Source organism: Carcharhinus amblyrhynchos, chromosome 10 (assembly GCF_965287045.1).
Source record: "Carcharhinus amblyrhynchos chromosome 10, sCarAmb.v2.hapA, whole genome shotgun sequence".
In the NCBI taxonomy this organism is placed as follows: Eukaryota; Metazoa; Chordata; class Chondrichthyes; order Carcharhiniformes; family Carcharhinidae; genus Carcharhinus; species Carcharhinus amblyrhynchos.
This window is the reverse complement of record NC_137333.1, coordinates 17,405,750-17,420,139: the sequence shown is the minus strand read 5'-3', so window position 1 is coordinate 17,420,139 and position 14,390 is coordinate 17,405,750.

The window sequence follows — 14,390 nt, the reverse complement described above, 5'->3', positions numbered from 1 at the left end:
GAATTCCACCTGATAGATGTTGTCAGTGGCAGCAGGAAACACTCTGGTATTCCCACTGTAGTGCAGACATGGTGCCGATCTGGGAAAATCAGTCCACTCATGTTTCTGAGTAACTGTGTGCTGGTTTCGCACAAGTGTGCAGCTTAAAGCTCCATCCCTGTTCCAAAGGGTGAACTGCAGCAGATTTTAAAATAATTTATCTCGCTTTCATTGTGTTATTTACATAATGAGGTCTCCAGTGGCAACTTGTATCAATAGCTCGAGGTTTGAGATGAAACTTCATTGTTGTCTTCACCATGGCATTACTTTCAGCTTACAAAATTCCTGCTTCCATCCCAGCCTGCGCTAATACTGTGACTGTCTACTCCTCTACACGGTTCCTAAATCTCTAATCGGCAAAATACTAAAGACATTGAACAAAGTCAGAAGAAGGAACTTACAAATGCTTAAAAATTGATTGACTTGACAGGGCGAGTGAGCTGGAAGGCATCAACATTGGAAAGAGGCCTGTGTAAAGAGCTGATCTTTCCTAACATGTGTCACTCAGATTGGTCAATAGAACTGAGAGTGTTCCGTTGGAACTCTGTGACATGTATGATGTTGCGTTGACATGAGACTTCAGCCTTTAAGATGCCAGTACCTGTTAACATCAACAGTAGGACAGATCAGTTTTTAAAATTAGATCTCATTAAATGTCAGAAGTGACATGCCAGCACGAATTGTCCTACCCACTGGAATCTTCCCACGTGGGAGAGTGGAAATCCTGCAGGACTGAGATTTAAAGGAGGCTTACATGAGAACTCTAAAAGGGAAGATGGATCAGGAAGGAGAACAAACAGAGAGTGAGGTTTAAATCATAATTGAGTCATAGAAGTTTACAGCATTGAAACAGGCCCTTCGCCCCAACTTTCCATGCTGCCCAGTTTTTATCACTAAACTCGTCCCAATTACCCACATTTGGCCCATATCCCCCTATTCCCAATTTACCCCTGTAACTGTTTAAATGCTTTTTAAAAGACAAAATTGTACCCACCTCTACTACTTCTTTGGCAGCTTGTTTCAAACACTCACCACCTTCTGAGTGAAAAATTACCACTGTGGATCCTTTTATATCTCTCCCTTCTCACCTTAAACCTATGCCCTGTAGTTTTAGACTCCCCTACCTTTGGGAAAAATATGTTGACTATCTGCCTAATCTATGCCCCTCATTACTTTATGGACCTCTATAAGATCACCCTAAGCCTCCTACGTTCCAGGGGAAAAAGTTCCAGTCTATCTAGCTTCCCCTTGTAAGTTAAACCATTAAGTCCCGGTAGCATTCTAGCAAATCATTTCTGCAATCTTAATAATATCCTTTCTATAATAGGATGACCAGAGCTGCACACATATTCCAAGTGTGGCCTTACTAATGTCTTGTACAACTTCAACAAGGCATTCCAACTCCCGTATTCAATGTTCTGACCAGTGAAACCAAGCATACCAAATGCCTCTTTCACTAGCCTGTCCACCTGTGATTCCACTTTCAAGGAGCTATGGACCTGATAAAAGTGCACCAAGTGATAAAGGGGAAATTTTTCCAAAAAAATAGCAAAGTGTCAGTTTCTGACTGAAAACCGGTGTGTTTAAACCCAGAAAAATAGCCAGGTTTTCTCTGCAGATTTTCTGACACTCGGTCAACAAAAGCATGGGCATATGTTTCACACTTTCGTTCTTGAGGAGTGGGGACTACTGACACCAGTGACGATAACTCCCCAGAGATCAGGATGCCCTCTTTAAAAGATCTTTGAACTCAACGTTGTGAGGCAGGGGGCATCTCTTGACTCCAGAAGCAATGGCATTAAGAATATTTCAGGAATATTTAAATCTATGCAAATTCATGGTAATCAAGTTGACACCTTTGCTGGGTGTGAACACGATTACATTGCCAGTGGGAGAGGGATGTGGGGGATGGGGAAGATCCCATTTTGAGATCTCTCTGGCGCAAATCCCATTATGGTATTCTTATGAGAGTTTGCAGCCATAATGGGATTTGCATCCATGACAAACGGACCCTGAAAAGCCTGCACCCGCTTCTCCACACTGAATCTAATGGGAACCTTTAAGTTTTTAAAGACCCCAAAATAATGAATCTGGGCTTTAAGCTACGCCAACTGAAGCTAATGCCCTCTTTAGTTATCATTACAGATGGTTGGTTCCCGACCTTGATTCATGGACTAGTTGAGGAAGCAACAGTGGCAGAATTGATTGACATATAAATGGCACAGGATACCCATTTTAATGTATTAATTAGGCCCTTACTTGTTAGATAGAGCAACCACAGTGGATGTGCCTCTTGGCCAGGCAAAATGACAATTTTATTTACGTTCTTTCATCCTGTTACTGCCTGATTGATGCTGAAAAGATAGGACAGTACAGCAACAGCATTCATTCCACTCTCTCTTTCATCATCAGATGACAATTGCTGCAGCTATGATTGTAGGTAGGAATGTGGAAGCCCAGAGAAGTCAATATTGCACAACAAAGCTATGCACATTGTCAGACAAAGCAATATGATAGCATTGTTGTAATGCACCTCAATTTCATTTCTATTATAATACTGACATACAGATGGAGATCACACTAACACTTTAATTTTGTGCGCAAAGCCATCCTTTAATCATAGCTATGAGGAGAGGTTGGAGGGATATGGTTTGTTCTCACTGGAGGCAACCTGATGAAAGTCTACAATATTATGAGGGGCATGGACAGAGTGGATAGTCGGAAGCTTTTTGCTAGGCTGGAAGAGTCAATTACTAGGTTTAAGGTGTGAGGGGCAACGTTTAAAGGAGATGTACGAGGCAAGTTTTTTTACAGAGAGGGTGGTGGGTATCTGGAACTCGCTGCTGATAGTGGAAGCAGATATGATAGTGACATTTAAGGGCGTCTGGACAAATACACAAATAGGATGGGAATAGAGGGATATGGTCCCCAGAAGGATAGGGGGTTTTAGTTCAGTCGGCAGCATAGTCGGTATAGGCTTGGAGGGTCGAAGGGCCTGTTCCTGTGCTGTAATTTTCTTTGTTCTTTGTTCTATCATCTGGAGACGTGCACACAGTATACCCACAACTGTAGTCAGATGTCCATCTGTGCTAACATCAGGAAGATTTCTAGCATGCATCATAAAGTACATGGTTTGGGGATTTCATTATATAATATACTAAACTTTCCCTGACCTGACCACCACCGCCCCCTCCCTCCCCCCACACACACACACACACAAAAACACTGTACCGTGGATAAGTGAATTCTGTAAATGATTTGGCTTGCCTATCATTTTCATGTGGGGATTTAAGTGTAAAATTATAAAACTGATGGAAGTGAGTAACTAGGCCCCAACAGAATCTAACCTACATTTTCTAATCATTTGTATTTAAGTGCTTGCAGTGCCACCAGCAATGAACAATGCCAATCAGAACAAATCTTTCTTCTGTGTTGATGTCAGTAACATCCAAAAGAAACCAGTCTTCAGAGGTCTGGAAAAATTACATATATTTTCACTGATTGAAATACCTAATTCACCTGACAAGAAATATTAGCCAAACACTTTGACAAGCATCCAAATTATTAATATCATAAGAAAGGTTTTGTTCAAATGGGATTACTAAACAAATCCTCTTTAAATGTGTCTTTATATAGCACCTTAAACATGCTAACAACCCACAGTATTTCACAGGAGCATTCTTAGGCTAAATGTGGCAGCAAGTTACATTATCAGGACTGATGACCAAAAACTTGGTCAAAATGGAGGTCTTAAGGAGTGTCTTAAAGAAGGAAAGAGAGGTTGAGCGGTGGTGAGGTTGAGAGAAGGAATTCCAGAGCTTGGGGAGGACGCAGTTGAAAGTACGGCCACCGATGGTGAAATGATTAAAATTGGGAATACACAAGAGGCCAGAATTAAAGCGGAGCAGATATTCTGGGGGGTTATGGGGCTGCAGGAAATCATAGAGATAGGAAGGGATGAGGTCATAAAGAGAATTGAAATGAAATTGAAAATTGAAGCACTGCTTGGCTGGAAAAGAAGGAAGATCAGTGATGACAGAGTGAGCAAACAGGATTTAGTGCAAATGAGAATTTTGGATGCCCTCAAGTTTATGAAGGTAGATTATGAGAGGCCAGCTGGGAGAGTATCGGTGAGTTAAGCTTAGGGATGGCAAAGGCATGAGCAGTTATATTTTTGGAATATTAATGAAAAACGCTGTTCATGAAATGTTCAGCTTTTGAGTGATAAATTGCTCTAAAACACAACATTTGAGATAAGTATTAATCTTTCTTGCTGTCAGCTAGGTGCACAAGTCGTGCAGTGATTTCACCTACGCAAAGTGACTTTATTTCCATTTTTAATGAATTCTACAGTGAACGATTCCTTCTGGATTGCTTGAGTGACATGCTGTCTTGTTACACTAAACTGTTTAATAATGCATGTATATTCTCTAAATTGAGAGATTTTCTGTATTTCGTAGAATCCCTACAGTACAGAAAGAGTCATTCGGCCCATCCAGCCTGCACTGACAACAAACCCACCTATTCCTGTAACCCTACATACTTACCCTACTAATCCCCTGACACTAAGGGACAATTGAGCATGGCTAACCCACCTATCCTGCATGTTTTTGGAGTGTGGGAGGAAACTTGAGCACCTGGAGAAAGACATGCAGGCACAGGGAGAAAGTCACCTAAGGCTGGAATTGAACCCAGGTCCTTGGCACAGTGAGGCAGCAGTGCTAGCCATTGTGCCACTGTGCCATGCACAACAATCGAAAGCTTGTTTAGACAATGAGGGCTGGAACTTCTTTTGGGCACAAGGGTTTGGGGAAGGGGAGACTTGGGGACAGGATGGCACAGAGCACATACATATATGTTTTAGTGGTGCAGGTGGCAGCTTTGGTCTTCATTATAATGGAGTTAGTACAATGTCAGAGTTGGCAAGTGAAGAGAAATGGAAGATCTAGTCATTGATAGCATAAGTGTAAGTTGAGTGTGTCAGGAGATTGCAGATCAAGGATAGAGGATGAGGAGGGGGATGTAATAACTGGAAATGAGAAAATGGCTGAGGTATTGAACAGGATTTTGTGTCAGTCTTCACAGTGGAAGACACAAATAACATGCCAAAAATTGATGACAGGGAGGCTATGGCAGGCGAGGACCTAGAAACTATGATCACGAAAGAGGTAGGGTTGGGCAGTTTAATGGGGCTAAAGGTAGATGGAATGCAGCCCAGGGTACTAAACGAGATGGCAGGAGAAATAGCAAATGCACTACTGGTAGTTTACCAAAATTTGCTGGATTCTGGGTGGGTTCCCGCAGATTGGAAAGCAGCAAATGTGACACCACTGTTTAGAGAAGGAGGTAGGCAAAAGGTGGGTGACTACAAGCCAGTTAGCTTAGCTTCTGTAATAGGGAAAATGCTTGAATCTATCATCAAGGAAGAAATAGCGAGAATCTGGATATAAATTGTTCCATTGGTAAGACACAGCATGGGTTCATGAAGGGCAGGTCATGTTTGACTAATTTACTGGAATTCTTTGAGAATATTACATGTGCAGTGGACAATGGGGAACCTGTCGATGTGGTGTATCTGGATTTCCAAAAGGCATTTGACAAGATGTTGCACCAAAGAGTCCTACATAAGATAAAGGTGCATGGTGTTACAGGTAATGTATTAGCATGGACAGAGGATTGGTTAACTAACAGAAAGCAAAAGGTGGGAGTAAATGGGTGTTTTTCTGGTTGGCGATCAGTGACTAATGGTTTGCTTCTGGGATCAGTGCTGGGACTGCAATTGTTTACGATTTACATAGATGACTTGGAATTGGGGATCAATTGTAATGTGTCAAAATTCACAGATGACAGTAAGATGAGCGGTAGAGCAAAGTGTGCTGAGGATGCTGAAACTCTGCAAAGGGATACAGATAATCTAAGTGAGTGGGCGAGGGTCTGGCAGATGGAATAAAATGTTGATAAATGGGAGGTCATCCATTTTGGTAGGAATAACAGCAAAATGGACTATTATTTAAATGGTAAAAAAATGCAGCATTCTGCTGTGCAGAGGAACTTGGTTGCCCCTGTGCAAGAATCACAAGGAGTTGGTTTGCAGGTGCAGCAGGCAATTAAGACGGCAAATGGAATTTTGTCCTTTATTGCTAGAGGGATGGAGTTTAAAAACAGTGAGTCATGTTGCAGCTGTATAAGATGCTGGTGAGGCCACACCTGGAGTACTGCGTACAGTTTTGGTCCCTTTACTTGAGAAAGGATATACTGACACTGAAGGGATTGCAGAAGAGATTCAGTAGGTTGATTCTGGAGTTGAGATGGTTAGCTTATAAGGAGAGACTGAGTAGACTGGGGCTATACTCATTGGAATTCAGAAGAATGAGGGGAGATCTTATAGAAACATCTAAGATTATGAAGGGAATAGATAGGATAGAAGCAGCAAAGTTGTTTCCACTGGCAGGTGAAACTAGAACTAGAGGACATGGCCTTAAAATAAGAGGAAAAAGATTTAGGATTGAGTTGAGGAGGAACTTCTTTACACAAGTTTTTTTAACACTATGGAAATTGGGCTTTCTAGCATTTTGCTTCAGAGTTTGACAAAACCTGCTGTTGTGTTGTGAATCTATGGAATTCCCTGCCCAGTGAAGCAGTGGAGGCTACCTCATTGAATGGTTTTAAGGCAAGGATAGATAAATTTTTGAACAGTAGAGGAATTAAGGGTTGTGATGAGTGGGGGGTTGGGGGGGGGGCGGTGGGGGAGGTGGGGGTGGTGTGGTGTCAGTGAAGTTGAGTCCACGAAAACACCAGCCATGATCTTATTGAATGGCAGAGCAGGCTCGAGGGGCCAGACGGCCTACTCCTGCTCCTAGTTCTTATATACTCAGGAAATGTAAGGCTGGGACAAGCTTAGGGCAGAGTTTGAAACAGAAAATCAATGAACTGTAGCCTACCCCCTTTCTCACCCTCATAAAAATAGCAAATGCTATATTTGGGGAATGGGACCTAGGACTTTCACCACATGGAGAGGCTCTCCATTGCCATGAACATTTAGGCCATGATTTCAATCAATGCAAATATACAAAGGATCCAAAGCCTTTTCCAGGTATGTGCAAGGAATACCTCTTGTTTGTTCTCATCCGATGTTGAAGATGCTGCACTTCCCACTTGGAATAATGCACACTCCCTTCCTGCTATTTTGGGGACTTAGTTCTGAATTCAGATCAATTTCTAGGCCAAGAAACAATAAAATTTAGAAAGAAATATAAAAGATTGAGTACAGGTGTACACATTTTGAAATTTCACTACCATATGTCTGGGACATAGGGTCCTGCTTTAGAAAGAACAAAAGAAGACTAATCAGGCTTTACAGTATTTCAGTTTTTTTCTTGCTTCATCTCAACTGACAGTGAAGCCAAGTGTTGGAAAGTCCAACTTCCATTGTGTTAGAAAACTGAGAAAAGGTGAAAGGTTGGTGAATATTTTCTCTGCACAGGTCTAATTTGATGCTCCCAGCAAAATTTGAGCGGGGACTTGAATCATATGCTGGTGTGGTGTATTATATCACGGGTGACTGCAGCCTGAAACAGAAAGTTCAAACTGGCTTACTTACACTATGTATAACATTTACGAGGTGGGCTACCAAGTAGATATAGCTCTCCTGAGTGCTACCTGCTCTGTCTGCCATGTAAAATCTCAAGCATGTGACTGCAGATTTCACTGTTAGAGTTTGGCCTGTATCACTCATTATTTAGTAACCCATACAACACCCTGGGCCATCACTCTCCACCCAAGTATACTATCAACTTTTTAATAACATTGCCAACTATTGCCAAACTATTACATTACAGTGACTTCAAACAATTTACATGGCATTGACTATGCTGCCTTCTCCCCCACAAAGACTGTAATCTTACCTCCATTCGTGCCAATGGGATTTTTCCATCCTGCTGCAGTGAGTGGAGATTTGACTGGCCGCCAAGTTCTCCGCAGCAACGTGGCATGAATGGCAGATAAGATCACACCCCCAGATTGAGTTTAAGTTTTTATGGTGTCTCCACCACTCTTCCGGACTGGACTGTTGTGGTTCCTGTGTGAGGGGGCAGTTATGAGAATTGTGTCCTGAGGTAGGTCAATATTTTGCAAGATGCTCAGAATATCCTTTGGATCTCCATGTTTAATCATGTGAGGGTCAAGGGCCTGTTTCTCGTATGTACCAGTGAAATTAGGTTTCTCCATAGGTGGCAAAATGTACTAGATGGCATTTGGGGCCTGGATGTTCTGCCCTTTGAAGGACCACACCTTCTGATTTATGATCCTAGATCCAAACGCTCTGGCCCAACGTTAAGGGTGTTAGAGCCTTGAATCAATGTTTGGACTTGTACCACTGCTGTTGTTTCTCATGAGGTCCAATTCCATGATTCTCAGTCTCTCGTGGTCAGTACATCACCACATCAATGGTGTTGCCCATATCAACCTTTTCTGTTATCTCCTCAAAAAACTCCAGCAAGTCAGTGGAACACAATTTTTCCTCAATGAATCCAACTGGCTTTCCATAATTATCCTGCACTCGATTAAGTGACCATAATTTTGGCCCGAAATATAGTTTCTAGAAATTTCCCTAGCACTGAAGTGAAGCTGACTGGTTTGTAGTTGTTGGGTTTACCCTTGAACCCCATTTGGAACAAGGTGTAACATTGGTAATTCTCCAGTCCTCTGCACAACCCCTATGGTTAAGGGAGACTGAAAGATTATCTCTAGTATTTCTGCAATTTTCATCCTCACTTCTCTTAGTACCCTTGAATTCATCTCATCTTGTCCTGATCCTTATTCATTTAAGTAAATATAGCCTTTCTTACACCTCTTCCTTCTCAAATGTAAATTCTACCAGTGTACCAGTTACCTTCTCTCTCACCTCAGCCAGGATAGCACCTTCTTTGTAAAGATAGGTGCAAAATGCTATTTTAATAGTGGGATTTGATAATAGGATAAGGTGTGGGGTGGGGAAGAGGGCTAAGATGCTTTTTAAGAGGGTTACCATGGCTAATAGATGCTGATACGTCATAACTGTGAAGTGAGGTGAATTCAGCAGCACTACTTTAGCAGATCTACATTCAGTTGGAGACATTTTCTGATGTGTCCCTGAGGGAGAGGGTAAACCGAAGAGGCTGTCCTTTTTCTTTCTACTTGTACCTGTCAGACAGATCACCTCCAGCAGGGAAGAGAGAGAGAGAACTTGGCCTGTTGCTATTGTTCTTGCTTCTCTATTCTTCTCCTTCTCACTAGTCATCAGTAAGTTTATACCCCTTTTCTCTATATATTCCTTTTCGCCTTCATCTCAGAATATTTTACACATTCTGAGAGATAAAGCAAAAGGAGATGGTGTTTTAGGATATCTGATGAGATGTATGACACAATCCCCATCATCCTCACAAAACCAGGAAATCAGTCCAGATTTTTGCATTTGCCATACTTTTCTCTCAAATGTCTCTATTTGAAATAGGTCTTAAAACCTCTTCAAGGGCGAAACTTCATGAGCTGATAGGAAGAAAACTTTAGCACACTTTTGCAATGCCTTTCAAGCCTGCACCTCCCCACCTCTCCATAAGCAATCACAGCTGCATCCTCCACCATCCACTACTCCACATGGCTTTCCAGGATCCACAGTTACTGGATGCCTTCATTTTCCACCCTCAGCAAGCTGCCTCACGTCTTCTTCCAAGTGATTACTGACATTTCCAGGCCACATTGGTCCAGACTGGCATGATATCCCTTAGGTGGCATGGATAATTGGACTGGAGTGGGGGGGGTGGGGGGGGGGGGGGCGCTGTTTATTTGCTTCTCATCCAAGAGAATACAAAAGGGCTTGACCCTGGTCTCTGAGGGAATGGCCACTGGCTATGATGGTCAGGAGCATACCTTCCCGTTTTCGTTTCACACTGCTGGGAAGTTGATTTTTCAACTCCCACCACATTGTCCCTTCCCCCTGCCTACCATTACACCCATCACTGTCGGGACAGGAAGATCCCCAGCCATCATCTATTAAGGCTGGAGACTTTTGACACTTCTATTAATTAAAAGGAAAATGTGTATAACTAATGTAATCCCCCATACTTCTTCAATGTCTTGTCTTTTCCTGTTCATTAAACAACAGGACACTAATATGGAACGGATGTATGCAAAGTAGTAAATATCCTCCCAATATACATACCTTCTGATGTATGATCCTGTCTGTCTGTGAGCAATTGTGTCGTGAAAATGAAGGGCGTGTTGCAAATAATAACAAGAAAGTCTTGTGCTAGCAGAAGAAATGTTCTAAAGTTGGCCTAGAGTTTTAAAAGCTTGCAAAGATCACTCTGCACTCAGCATGTGTGGAACTTCAGTTCATTACAAGTTTATGTACATCACAATGCTTGGACTCTTCACATCATTTCAAAAGCCTTATACATTTACTATTAAAGTGTCTCAAACACCGACCCTGACTGTTGGCCTACCATGTTCTCCCCCAGTCATTTCCCTATCTGCCCTCCTTCTCCCCCAGGCCAGCCCCAATCGCCAGCGCCCCACAGCCAGCCCCAACTCCTTTCGATGGTAAGCCCCGGATCTCCCCCCATGGCCATGTGCAGCCCCAATCACTTCCTCCCTTCCAACCCTAATGATCACATTGCAGACTGTGCAGTGGGTCCCCCCATCCGCCCCGTCTACCAATTGGCTTACACAAGGGCAGCGCAGGGTGCCTGGTGAGCAGTGCCAGAGTGCTTCTTGGGCACTGCCAGGGTGCCACGCTGTTAATAAAGCTAGATTTGACTATTCCAATGCTCTCCTGACCAGTGTCCCACTTTGCACCTACTTAAGCTTGAGCCCATCAAAAGCACTGCTGTCATAATTTTACCCCATTCGTCAATCTCCCTTGTGTTCTCTGACCTACATTGGCTTCCTGGGTCTGGCAATGGCTCAGTTTTAAAATTCTCATAATTGATTTCAAATTCCTCCATGGTTTCATTCCGTATAACTATCTTTATAACCTCCCTCAGGATATCAGCACTCAGACAATCTGCCCTCTTGCATCTGTCTCATTTTAATCATTTCAACATTGGCAGCATGTCATTCAAGAAGCCTCTTAAAATCCTTCTTCACCAGGTTTTAAGTTGTCTGTTCAAACATCTTTTTAAGGTTGATAATGCTCCTGTAAAGTGACTTGGGATGTTTTGCCATGTTGAACATATTGTAGAAATGCAAGCTTTGTTGTTAATACTGCTGTCACCTTCTTCAGTCAGGTCCCAGAAGCTCCTATTTCCCAATCAGTGCCATTGTCAGCTTGCACTCCCACAGTGCAAAACAGTTCAAACTAAAAGGATGATGCAGGAAGTCTGACTTGATATTCTGCAAGATGTTCCACTTTAACAAATTCTCTGCCTTCATGTTTTATTTAGTTTTATACAGGTGCAGTGAAAGTATTGTCCTCGAGTTGAGTGGCCGAAATATGCATCCCCTTTGCGCTGATCTGTCAAAGAATTATCCCTCCAGTAAAGAAGAAGGGAAAGATCGAAGCGGACACACTCTTCACCTACCTACAGCAGTAAAACATCTATTTGCACAGATCTTTTGTATGAATGACAGATGTGCACTGGCAAGTGCGTCCAAATGTTTCTTTTCATTCCGTTCATATTTTAATTTTCCCCTTCAAAAAGCAGAACAAATCCCTGGAGAAATTAAACCGAAGAAGCTGCATTTAACTGACATGATAAAATAAACACTGCTCAGTGTACAAAAGAAAGCCTGTCACTGCGTGGTCAGAAATCAAGGCGACCCCCCCCCCCCCCCCCGCCAACACCTTCCCCCTTCCCCCTTGTCTGTTTGTCCTAATTTAATTTGCTCACTTGGTCTGGGAGAATATGCTCTGGGCCGAATAAGCAGCAAGAGATTTACATATGACATTGCAAGTGGATTTTGAGAGTTAATTGTGCGGCTTTGCAATATCCATGAAGGTGACTGGAATGCTCATCTTCTATGCCACTGGCTCTTTCCAAACCCATGTTGATGATGTGACAGTCATCAGCCAGTCTGCAGTGTTTATTTGCGTTAGATAACAGCTAGTTTGAGCAATCAAGCACGTTGTTGCATCTGCTTCTCTGTGACCTATGAGCAGTAAGGAGAATCAGCATAAGCATGCTCTTTAAGTGAAATAAATTGCTTTCCACAATAGAAAGAGTTTCACTCAAAAATACGTTATTCATGGTGCTATTATATCATCATGCATGCAATGAATAATTGCATCGCAAATTTACATTACATTGCAAATTTACATTTCCATTCTCAATCTTCTATTGATTGGAGGTTTAAGACATACTCAAATGTTCAAGGGCATTTGGTAGATGCGATTGCTTATGTCCTGAAGCCTTACTGATGATAATGTTAAATAGAGAGACATCTGCTGAGAAGAGATATTGTTAGACATTCATTCCACTTATCGTGTAATTGAGGGAACTTTTGCCACGTTGAAAATTTGAGTCTGATATCATGATTAATCGCTTTGCTTCGCTGGCCCACAATCATCAATAAGTCTGCCAATTGTGCAACTTGATAATTAAATATCAATTAGATGTGGAGAAAACAGTAACCAATAGTATTGTCAGGGAGGGTTGACTGATGGCTCTGTCAATACTTAATGAATTTGCAGATTAAATTATTCCCAAAAGAAGGTACCAGATGCCACGGTTTTGTAAGTCAAAATATGGATGTCAATATTCCATTGGCTCAAAATCTGGAGAACTACTAAATCATTATTAATAAAATCAGACAATCAAACGCAAACACACATGCACATTGAAGTGTAGATCGACATTTTAACTCTGAGTTAAAATCTTACTTTGTACACATTTCTATACATGGGAAATGTTACAAAACTTATTTTAAAAAATCTAAAAATAGACTGTGGGCATGATCTCTCCACGCCACGCTCCCGCTGTGGCGAAGTCAGAGAATTTGGTGTCCAGCCAAATCACCATTCGCTACAGCAGGATGGGAAAATCTCACCGGAATAAACCGCCATAACACTCCAACCGGTTAATCTTTTCAATGGTATCCTCCTGGAAATTGAGGGCTCCATCTAGCCAGAGCCATGCCACTCATAAAAGTGCAGGCTTTGGAAATCTGAAATAAAGACAGAAAGTGACGGGGGACGAGGGGGGAGGGGAGCGAGAAACAGTTCACGTTTTGAATCTGATATAACTCCTTTTCCTAATTTTCTGTTTTATGCCGCTTGTAAATTAACCCTTAGACAAGTTCCTTAGTATTAGTAGATCAATCTTGATGCTGTTTATGTTAAATTGGAAGATGATCTTCTGTCTACTGATAAGTGTGTGGTACTGTAGAGTCAGTAAGAATTCTCACAACACCAGATTAAAGTTGTATTTGGTATCAAAAGCCACTAACTTTCACAGTGCTGCTCCTTTGTCAGGTGAGTGGGAGTTCTGTTCACAAACAGGGCAAATAAAGACACAAACTCAATTTACAAAATAATGGTTGGAATGCGGGTCTTTACAGGTAATCAAGTCTTAAAGGTACAGACAATGTGAGTGGAGGGAGCGTTAAGCACAAGTTAAAGAGATGGGTATTGTCTCCAGACAGGACAGTTAGTGAGATTTTGCCACCCCAGGCAAGTTATGGGGGTTATAGATAGTGTGACATGAACCCAAGATCCCGGTCCTCATGTGTGCGGAACTTGGCTATCAGTCTCTGCTCAGCGACTCTGCGTTGTCGTCTTTACGTGCCCTGTTTGTAAACAGAACTCCCACTTACCTAATAAAGGAGCAGTGCTCCAAAAGCTAGTGGCTTTTGCTATCAAATAAACCTTTAACTTAGTGTTCTGAGACTCGTTACTGACTCTACAGTAACACACACTTATTAGTAGAAAAAAGGTCATCTTCTAATTTAACATGAACAGTATCAAGGTTGATCCACTAATATTAAGAAACTTGTTTAAGGGTTAATTTACAAGCCTTGGAGAAAGCTTACCTGAAAATCAGAGGCTGAATGCCCATGAACAGAACTCCCACTTACCTGACAAAGAAGCAGCGCTCTGAATGCTATTGGCTTTTGCTACCAAGTAAACCTGTTGGACTTTAACCTGGTGTTGTGAGACTTCTTACTGTGTTTACCCCGTCCAACGCCGGCATCTCCACATCAGTACTGTAGAATGTACAGTGGTCTGACATCTGCTGAAAAAATAATTGTCTGTTGACGTATGCTATTACTGATGCACAATTCACCCAACAAGTACACTGTGGGTTGCATAACTCCAGAAATTGCTGATCGATTTACACCACACTGCTCTTTGCTTTGCACAGACAGTATCTTCTGTT